This window comes from Arvicanthis niloticus, chromosome 3 (genome assembly GCF_011762505.2).
Source record: "Arvicanthis niloticus isolate mArvNil1 chromosome 3, mArvNil1.pat.X, whole genome shotgun sequence".
Taxonomy (NCBI): domain Eukaryota; kingdom Metazoa; phylum Chordata; class Mammalia; order Rodentia; family Muridae; genus Arvicanthis; species Arvicanthis niloticus.
Window position 1 is genome coordinate 9,604,829 of NC_047660.1, and position 11,125 is coordinate 9,615,953.

The 11,125-nt window shown below is 34.8% G+C and overlaps 1 pseudogene; it reads right to left on the reverse strand.

Annotated features, from left to right (window-relative positions):
• Nucleotides 1-2,664: 2,664 nt before the first annotated feature.
• On the reverse strand, nucleotides 2,665-10,493 carry LOC117705137 (mortality factor 4-like protein 1 pseudogene; annotated as a pseudogene).
• Nucleotides 10,494-11,125: the final 632 nt, after the last annotated feature.

Consider the following 11,125-nt stretch of genomic DNA (forward strand, 5'->3'; position numbering starts at 1 on the left):
TTATATTTAAGTCCCTAGAAGTTACTAAAAGCAACCCATATCCAGCTCACATGCAGGAGGTAAGGGATTAATTTCTAACTTACAAGAAAGCAAGCATTTAAGAGTGGTGGATATCTTTATACTACCCTTTTCTGAAGAATTTATTTATGTTCATATTCTAGATATATATAAAAACTAATAGTAATGTACATTCAGTATTATAAAAGCCTACAAAATTAAATATCTTGTTTTCATGCACAGTACTGCAATCAACTAGGCAAACTTGTATTTTAAAATGTTCTTATTATTTAATGATCTTGTGGTGATTCATTTGTTGTTGCAGTAGCCTTCTATATAAATATCTTAAATGTTATATCTTCTTTCACACATGCAATGTACCCAAACATTTGAAATTCATTTCAGTAATAAAAATATTATCAGTAAAGCAAAGCATCATTTACTTTTTTTTTCCTTTTGAGGTATTAATGTTTTCATTAACTCTGTTTTAAATAATATATCTCTAAAAATGTCTGTTCACACCTTAAGTACTGCTGGTAGGTTAAATTAAAATTCAAGTTTCCCTTATCCACAATAATGTGTTCCCATAACCCAGTAGATCTCTGAAACGGCAGAATACTGAATTCAATATATATTACATTTTCATAAGATATACACTTATATTGAGAGAAGCAAAATTTTAATGTATACACAGGAAGAGATTAATAATATCTAAAATAAAATAGAACTGCCCTAGTAGCATACGGATGCTATTATAGTTCATCTAGTAAGGTAGACAATGCTAGATGTGACTGCTACAGATGAATATGGAACATGACGATGAGAAATTTCATAATAGTATTTATAAATGAACAATAATTATATGAAAATTTCTAATTAATACTCTTAGCTTGCATCTCATCTTGTACAAGGAATTTAGAAGCTTCATAAAGGAAACATCAGTTAGATAAGTTGGATAAGCTAGAACTGTGAAACTGAGGGACACTTCTTACTTTTTTCCTCCATGTTAGAGAAAATCATTCTTGAAGAATTGGCATTCAGACATCCATTTGAGCTAAATCCAGCCTGGGGTACTAGTTTCTATATAATGTTTTCTTTATTCTATTTGGAACTTCTTGGTGTTTATAATTTATACAATACATACAAATATACACATATATCCATCTACAATATACATATACATACATGTTTATATTCCTTATATATGCATATACATACACACATTAAGCAAAAAGCTTTAATATTCTGGCATTTGTCCTGTTCACAAAATCCTAGACTATAAGTAGCTGTGCTGGTTTTGAGAGCAAAACCTGCCTAATGCCCTTTTTAATGGTTGAATAAGGCGAGAAGTGTTCACATCAATTTCCTTTTTGCCACAAAATGATCTAGGTCATGACAAACCACAAACTAAGTTACTAGACCATTACTAAACTACCATCATATAAGGAGAAGTTAGTAAGTTTGACCTTTTAAACCAAACTGTGAAATGTTCTTTTGATTAAAGTCTACAACAGTCCCCTGAGATCTCCAGTGCTGAATGCTAGGGATTTAACACAACACTGAGATCTTGGCAGATAAATGTACCTTTACTCAGAAGCTTTTCAACTCACACACAGTTTTAAATTCTATTTCGCTACAGAATCACCATTCTGGGCTTAGTTTTATTTTGAAGGCAGTTGCATTCTTTCCAAGGTGAAGACTCATGACCAGGAAACAAATTTAATGGAAGAAAGTAAAGGCTTTATTCTTTCTGAGAAAATTAGCTCTTTAAGGATAAATACTCCAATTTATCCTCTCAAACTGGGTTTCTGACCACTTTTGAGTGCTTTTCTTAATTCTCTGTAGGGTGTTACTTTTTCCTTTTTATTTTATTTCATAATCCATGGTCCAATAATACTTTCAAAAATCTAATTATTTATGCTGCTTGATCTAATATTTACTTTTTTGAAATTTAAAAAAAATGATTGAAGATCTGAATAACAACTCCTACAAGATTAATTTTTCCATAAAACTGTAGCTACATTATGCATTGTTTCTTTCATGTTAAAACATGCATTAGACACAAATACAAAAACCATGAAAGCAAGGCATATTTTTTTTTTTTTTTTACAATTGAACAAAAAAGAAAATACCTAAGTAACAACATGGAGACTTTCAAAGGACAGGGTTTTTAAGCCCTGTTTAAAAAAAAAACAAGTGCACAGGTGGTTGAGTGTTCTCTGTAGCTACATTATGTATTGTTTCTTTCATGTTAAAACATGCATTAGACACAAATACAAAAACCATGAAAGCAAGGCATATTTTTTTTTTTTTTACAATTGAACAAAAAAGAAAATACTTAAGTAACAACATGGAGACTTTCAAAGGACAGGGTTTTTAAGCCCCATTTAAAAAAAACAAGTGCACAGGTGGTTGAGTGTTCAGTTATATACCCTGACGTGAACCTTTGCCACTAGGAATCAGGCATTTTGTCATAGAGCATTAACACGTATTATAAATGTCCATAGTGTCAAAGGAACAGAACCACCAGCATTCAAAAGCGGCTTTGTCAACTAGGCAATAAAACTCTCTACAGTATATCTCTCTGTTGTCCATTACTAAATACATTGGTAGAAACTTTGAGATGAAAAAAAAAAAAAAAAAAAAAAAAAGAAGGAGCAGTTACTCTCACATGGCTTTCAAATGGTACTCAGGAGGAGCCAGTTTATAATTGCTGTCACTAAGAAATGTTGGTGAATTCCTCACCATTCTTCATCAAGTACTTGAGGAAATTATGTAGATAGTTCAGTAATAAAACAAGGCTCTTTTCCTCTAGAGGTGTATAGGCCAACACCATTCCAGTTTGCACAAATAATCTCAGTAAATGTGGCAGTCCATACAACTGGGGCATGGATGTATGGGGTAATCTGCAAGAATTTCTACTTACTGTGGTCTCCCAAATTTGTCTCTTAGCTGAGTACCCAACACTACATTGAAGTACTCCTTTATCCCTGTGACAGCTTCAATAACAGCATACTCCTTATTACCTGTATTTCCTTGAGATTTCTTATGATTTGCATAATCCGCAAAAATTGAATCTACATTCTTCTTGATAAGAAAATAGAAAAGCTGCTTTTGTCTGGTAATCAATTCCCAGTCATTTACAAGCTGTGGTTTCAGCTCTTTCGGAATCTTCACTTTAACTTCAACTCTGTTCATGACTCTTTCTTCATTTTCAACTGTAGGACCTACACTTTTCTTCCTAGGAGGCTGAGGTGTGTCACTGGTTCTGCTCTGAGCCTGGAGAGGTCATATCCATACTTTATGAGTTGATATTAATTTACATGTATAATTTCTCTACTGTGTCTATAAACATGGCTTTCTTCTACTCTACCATAACCAGTGGCTCTTATACGTTTTCTTTCTCTTCTTTTACCATGATCCTTTAGCCTTATAAGTATCAGTATATGATAGAAGTCTAATTTAGGATTGAGATTTTTTTCATTTTCTATTTTCTGCCCCTTGATCAGTTGTACTACTTTATGTTATTCACCATCCAATGCAGAAAGATGTTTTTCTGATCTGGGTTCACTGATGTACTTAACTATTGGATATAAAGATAACTCATTAGGGGTCAGTTTAATACTATATCCATTTGAGAGAGTAATAGAAATAGGTACTTACCTAAGGCTTATCACTTGTCTTGGCCCAGTAACAGTGCCTGGCTTATTAGTTTAATTTTGTGTATCAGGTCTTAAATTCAATCTGAGAGAAATTGGCCTTCCAGTGACACATGTGCCACTGTTTTAAAAGAGGTGTATAATTTCAGCCATTATTGTGGTTCCAAGGAATTACACCTGGAAGCAATTCATTCTCTTCTGTTGCATGCATAGCACCTTTTTAGCTCTGTGAAAACTAGACATGTGGGATGAAGCCTCCAGGCTAGTTCTACCCTGATTTTTTCATATTCTATGACCAAACTTTAGTGTATCTTCAGGAACAGAGTCTTACTGTCAAGATTTAGAGAATAATCAAGAGAACTGAAAATATTCTGTAGTTCTGGGAGTATACTGTGATCATATTCTTCTATTCGTTCTCATCCCCCAAACCTTCCAAGAAATTACCAAACTTCCTATCCACCAAAGTTTATATATTTTTTAATAAACTAAACATAGCGAGAAAAGCTAGTTAAAAACCAGAAAAAGCAAAACAGTAAAATTCAAATCAATAAGACAAAAACTATCAAAAACAAAGACACATACAAGCAACAACAACAATAAAACCGAAAAGTCCACATGAGTAATAGACTCAGTATTGTGTTGACCAACTACTTCTGGGAATGAAATCTAGAATATGGCTAATGATTTCAGTGGCAGGCTTTTGGGAAAAATGATTCTCACTTTTCTAGCAGGTATTTACTATGTATAGTCTCATGGCTGAGGATAGGATTTCATATTCACCTCCTCTTTTCCATGCCATGGTTTTATATGTTTTGAACTTGTGGAGGTCTTCTACATATTGTTACAGATTCTATGAATTCAAATATGTATTAGTCCTGTTGTGTTGGGAAGACATTTTTTTTTTTTACTGGGAGTCATTTAAACCTCCAACTTCTATAATCTTTATTTTTCTCATTCCACATAGATTTCAAAATCTTTCTTTCTTTCTTTCTTTCTTTCTTTCTTTCTTTCTTTCTTTCTTTCTTTCTTTCTTTCTTTCTTACCTATTCTCAACTTCAAGTGGAAAAAAAAAAAAAACCCAGGATAGTTTTTTAACAATAAAAGAACTTCAGGCTGAGTCACCATCCCTGACCTCAAGCTATACTACAGAGCAGCAGAGACAAAAACCTGCATGGTATTTGTTCAGAAACAGACATAATGATCAATGGAATCAAATTGAAGACCCAGAAATAAACCCAAGGAGCTATGAACACTTGATTTTTTTTTATAAAGAATCTAAAAACATACAATAGAAAAAAAAGAAAGCATCTTCAACAAATGGTGCTGGTCTAACTGGATGTCTACATGCAGAAGAATAAAAATATATCCATATTTGTGACCCTGAACAAAACTCAAATCCATTTAGGCCAAGGAACTCAACATAAAACGAGATAGAGTAAACCTCATAGAAGAGAAAGTGAGAAATACCCTTGAATGCACTGGTACAGGAAACAAGTTCCTGAACACAATGCCAATGTCTCAGGCTCTAAGGAAAACAATTGACAAACACGAACTCATGAAACTGAAAGCTTCTGTAAGGCAAAGGACACTGTCAATAGCACAAAATGGCAGCCTACAGATTGGGAATGGATCTTCACTAATCCTGAGGCTTAATATATAAAATTCATAAAGAACTTCAGAAGTTAGATACCAACAAAACACACACACACACACACATAATAATAATAATAATAATAATAATAATAATAATAATAATAATGGGATATAGAGCTAAACAGAGAATTCTGAACAAAGGAATCTCAAATGTCCAAGAAGCACTTAAAGTGATGGTCAAAGTCCTTAGCTATCAGGGAAATTCAAATGAAAATGACTCTGAAGTTCATTTTACAACCATCAGAATGGCTATGATAGCACATGCTTGTGAGGAAGTAAAGCAAGGAGAACACTACTCCATTACTGGTAGGAGTGTAAACATGTAGAATTACTCTGGAAATTGATTTGGCAGTTTCTCAGAAAACTCAGAATAGTTCTACCTCAAGATCTAGCTATAACACTTGTGAGCATATACCCGAAAATGATTCACCATCCCACAAAGATCTCTGAATCTTGAGTGGGAGGATTTGGTGAAGGCATTCCCATAAAACTGAGTGCTCTGAAGTGTCGCACTCTCTAAAGTTATAAACATTTATATTAGTTTTTATCTATTGATAGAAGACACTTTTCTGATGAGGTTTGAGATATTCTTTCATATATGAGTATAGAAATATGTTACTAGGAGTTAATTAATATGTTTTTTTATCATACTGAAAGTTGCTTTTCCCATAGCTGCATATTATTTACTGATTCTCATGTCCTAGGGTGCTTTAGTAATGTCATATATGGGTTCCATCTCATACACTATGATTAATTACTTTCAGGACATTTCTGCCAGTATTGTGTCAATATATTTTGTAGCCAGCTTACTTTTGTAGAATGGAGTGTTTGAACACTATGTGATGTTGGTGATTACTTTTATCTTCCCATAGCAAAATAGGTCCCCTTGTCATGAATTTTAGTCAGTAGAATTTGTAGTGGCAAATATTCAAAACGGATGGCTGCTGGCTTCCAGCTCTGCTGCCATGTCTTCTACTAGAATCTGGCACTGCCTGGCCTCCTCAGTACCTCCAGCCTAGGGCCCACTAGATGTTGGCATAGCTGCTGACTCCACTGGCCAGCTCCATAGTTTCCATGGCTTTAGGCATGGCCCCTGGGCCAACTCCACCACCCCCATGGCAGTGCTTGGCTTAACCCCAGACAAGTAATCACCATCCTCGCAATAGACATCGCAATATCCAGTACCCAGTAGAAATAAGACTCTGAATGCTTAAAGTTAACCAATGGATTTATATATCAGAAAATACCCAAATCACAAGATGCCCACACAGATTAGACAAGTTTTCCCATCTATCCTAACCTTTTCACGTCATCTCTGCCAAAGACTGATTAAAGTCATGTTCATTAATGTCAGCTTCCATCTCCGAAGCCTTCCTTTCTCTGCCTCCCTTAAGCCCACCTCAATTTCCCCCATCCAATCATAGGCCTCCTTCTGCAAATAGATTGGGCAGGGAAATTTATGCCTTTTATTTTCTAGCTCTTTGTTTTATTTTTTCAGAGTAGATGACTTAAGTAAGTTGTATCTTCAGCAATAGGGCCTTCTGTCAAGTTATAGAACCTACGCAATTGCCTAAACATTGGTCTGTGGTCTTTGGGGGAATTTGTGAAACCCATATGGCTAATGACTAAAGAAGATGTGACCCATTCCTGGCAATGGAAATTTTACTTGGTAGAGCATGATGTTTCATTGGAAACTGTCTTCCCATTGTATTTACATTTCTCTCAAATATGTGTTCATTTTAGGAAACACATACAGGAGTAGGTTTCCTTAGGGATTTTCAAAAGGCCATTAGTATTAGTTCTCCCTTTAAAGTTTCCTCCTTTGCCCTACCCTCACATTTTGTTCCCAAATAATTCTCGTATTCTAGTCCCCTCTACTTACTCTACCTTCTTTCTTGGATGAGCCTTTTTACTCAGTCCCTTATTACCTAACCACCTTGGTGATTCAAGTAGAAACACACATATATAAAGCTTAAAGGCTAATATCTACATATAAGAGAAAGCAGGCTATATTTATCTTTTAGGGTCTGGATAATCTCACGTAGGATGTCCATTTCTAGTTTTCTGCAACTTACTTGCAAATTTCATTTTTTATAGGTGAATAATATTCCATGGTGTAAATGTACATTTCCATTATCTATTCATCAGTAGATAGACATCTAGGCTCTTTGTTAGCTCTCTATAAGATGTGAGGTTAGTGAAGATTCTTTTTTCAATCTGTAGATTGCCAGTTTGTCTTATTGACTATGTCCTTTGCCTTACAGAAGATTTCTAGTTTCATGAGGTCCCATTTATTAATTCTTGATTTTAGAGCTTGAGCCATTAGACTTCTGTTTAGGAAAATTTCCCCTGTGCCATTGAGTTCAAGGCCTTTTCCACTTTCTTTTCAATTAGATTCAGTGTATCTGGTTTTATGTTAAAGTCTTTGATCCACTTGGACTTGAACTTTGTGCAAGTTGACAAATATGGGTTTACTTTCACTTTTTTACATACAGGCAGCCAGTTATACCAGCACCATTTATTGAAGATTCTTTCTTTTTTCCATTATATATTTTTGGTGTACTTGTCAAAGAGCAAGTGTCTGTGAGTGTGTGGCTTTATTTCTGGGTCTTGAAATCTATTGCATTGATGAGTGTGTCTGTCTTTATACCAATACCATACAGTTTTTTAAAAATCACTATTGCTCTGTAGCTTGAGGTCAGAGATGGTATTTTCTCCAACCATTCTTGTTTTGCTAATAATTTTTTTGTTATTTTTGTTTTCTTTGTTGTTGTTTTGTTTTGTCTTTAAAGATGAATTTGAGAATTGCTCTTTCCATGTCTTAGAAGAATTTTGTTGGAATATTTGTTGGGGATTTCATTGAATCTGCAGATTGCCCAAACCGACAGCCATCTATCTTTAATATCTCTCAATATTAATAGACTCAACAAACTTATAAAAAGACATAAACTAACAGAATATGCAAGCAGGATCCAGCATTTTGTTGCATGTGAGAAATACACCTCAATAACAAAGACTGACACTGTCTCAGAGTAAAGAGATAGAAAAAGATCTTCTAAGAAAATGGTGCCAGGAAACATGCTGGAGTTGCCATCCTAATATCCAATAAAATAGACTTTCAACCAAAAGTTATCAAGCATGATGAGGAAAGGCACTTCATATTCATCAATAGGAAAATCAACCAAGAGAAAGTCTCAATTCTGTACATTCATGCCCCAAATGCAAGAGCACCCACATTCATAAAAGAAACTTTTCTAAAGCTCAAAACACACATTGAACCCCACACAATAATAGTGTGAGATTTCAACACCCCACTCTCACCAATGAATAGGACATTGAAACAGAAATGAAACAGACACAGTGAAACTAATAGAGGTTATAGACCAAATGAATTTAACAGATATCTATACAACATTATACCATAAAACAAAATAATACACCTTCTCAGCACCTCATATTACCTTCTTCAAAATCAAACATATAATTGGTCACAAAACAACCCCCAACTAATACAAGGAGATTGAAATAATCCCATGCATCCTATCATATCACTATGGCCTAAGACTTGTCTTCAATAACAGCAAAAATAACAGATAGCCCACATTCACATGGAAACTGAACAACTCTCTACTCAATGATAGCTTGGTCAGGGAAGAAATAAAAAAAGTAATTAAAGACTTTTTAGAATTTAATGAAAATCTTGAAACATACTCATCTTATGGGTCACAATGAAAGCAGTGCTAAGAGGAAAATTCATAGCAATAAGTGCTATGGTAAAGAAACTGAAAAGATTTTGAATTAACAATTTAACAGCATTCCTAAGAGCTCTAGAACAAAAAGAAGCAAACTCATTTGAGCGGAATAGTTGGCAGGAAATACTCAAACTCAAGGCCTAAATCAACCAAATAGAAACAAAGAGAACAATACAAAGAATCAACAAATCCAAAACCTGGCTCTTTGAGAGAATCAACAAGATAATTTAACCCTTAGTCAAACTAACTAAAGGACCCAGAAGCAGTATCCAAATTAACAAAATCAGAAATGAAAAGGGAGAGATAACAACAGAAACACAGGAAATTAAAAAATTCATCATATCCTACTATAAAAGCCTATACTCAACAAAACTGGAAAATCTAGATAAAATGGATGGTTTTCTAGGCAGATACCACATACCAATGTTAAATCAAGAGCAGGTAAACTATCTAAACAAGCCCCTGTCACACAAGGAAATAAAATAAATTATTAAATCCTCCCAACAAACAAACAAAAAAAGTCCTTATTCCCTGTTGAAGAACCTTATCCCTTCCAGCATTCCTGATTCGACCCAATCCCCATGGACACTATTCATCATAGACTCTGCTACACCCTCTTAACCTGGTGTACAGCAACATCTGATGCTCCAGTGGGAAAAGGTAGACTGCTGAACCCTCCAATTTTGTATTTGTCTTGCACTCTCATAGACAACTGTGGGCACCCCACCAAAAGAGGTAGAACACAGGATCACGGTTTCCATAGGAGCTATAAAAGATTCCATTCCCACTAACAATAGATAATTGCTTCCGTTTTCTAACATCCTAGTTGGTATGCACTGTCATTTGTTTTATTGATTTTGGTCATTCTGTCTGGGGTATTGTAATTCAATTAAAATCTTTATATGTATGTATGTGTTTTGGGAAGATTCTTCCATAGTAAGTTTTCATATAATTTTTAAAAATGTCTTTAGTATCAATTAATATTCCCTGTATTCCCGCATCTACCCTGCCCTCCCATCCTCTTCCACATTAAACATTCTTAAAGTTAGCTAATTCAGTGAATTAGTGATATGCTTGATTCCAATGTTAGCTAATTCAGTGAATTAGTGATATGCTGCGATGCCATTTCCTGTGAACTCTATTGTTCTGGGTTTGAAAAGATATAGTATGTAAACTTTACTTGACTAAAGAGAGCTAAGATCACCTATAAAGATAATATAAACATGTGAAGTTATACCTATAAATATGTGTGACCTCATACAGCTAACATCCCTCATAGAAAGGATTCTATGTAGTTATTAGTATGTTTGGGATTTAATTGCAACTAATGGAGAGTAGTGTTGGCAGCTAGTATCTACCTTCCCCTCATTGCAATTCAGCCTATCTCCTTACCTTTTTGTAACAGGTTTGTAACATAGTCCAAAGTGACCATGACTTTATAATTCTACTCCCTTGGTCTCTTAAATGCTAAGATTACAGGTGTGTGCCACCACTCATCTGACATGTTATTATTCATGTAGTATGTATGTATGTATGTATGTATGTATGTATGTATGTATGTGTATATGTGTTGTAGAAATTATCTAAATTCTGGACCATGGTTTCTACTCTGCCTTGTTCATTGAGTTCCCAGATTAAAAAAACCACACAGCCTTTATATTTTTAATAAGCCTTAAGCAGTACAAAAGCTGGGCAGATACCTAGCCTCCATGCTATTAGAATCTACTTTTCTATAGATAACCCTGACTTATTACTTACTATGTTTCATCTGGGCTGTTTATAGCTCCAATTGGACAGCCCTCAGGGCCAGGCTTTCTTGACTCTTAACCCATGGCTGCTTCTCCTTGCTCCTCCTAAACTCTCTCCCTCATGGTCCTCCTCTCCTAAAAAGCCTGTGAAACCTAAATTCCACCTATGTTTCTTCTGTCCATCAAATTGGCTGTTGGCATCTTCACTCACCACTCAGAATTAAACTGAGGGTCACAAGAGCTACAAGCAGACTCTAGGTTTTGATGGCCCTCTCTTAGCATATATCTTACAATAGATAGTGAAAGAGTAAACCTC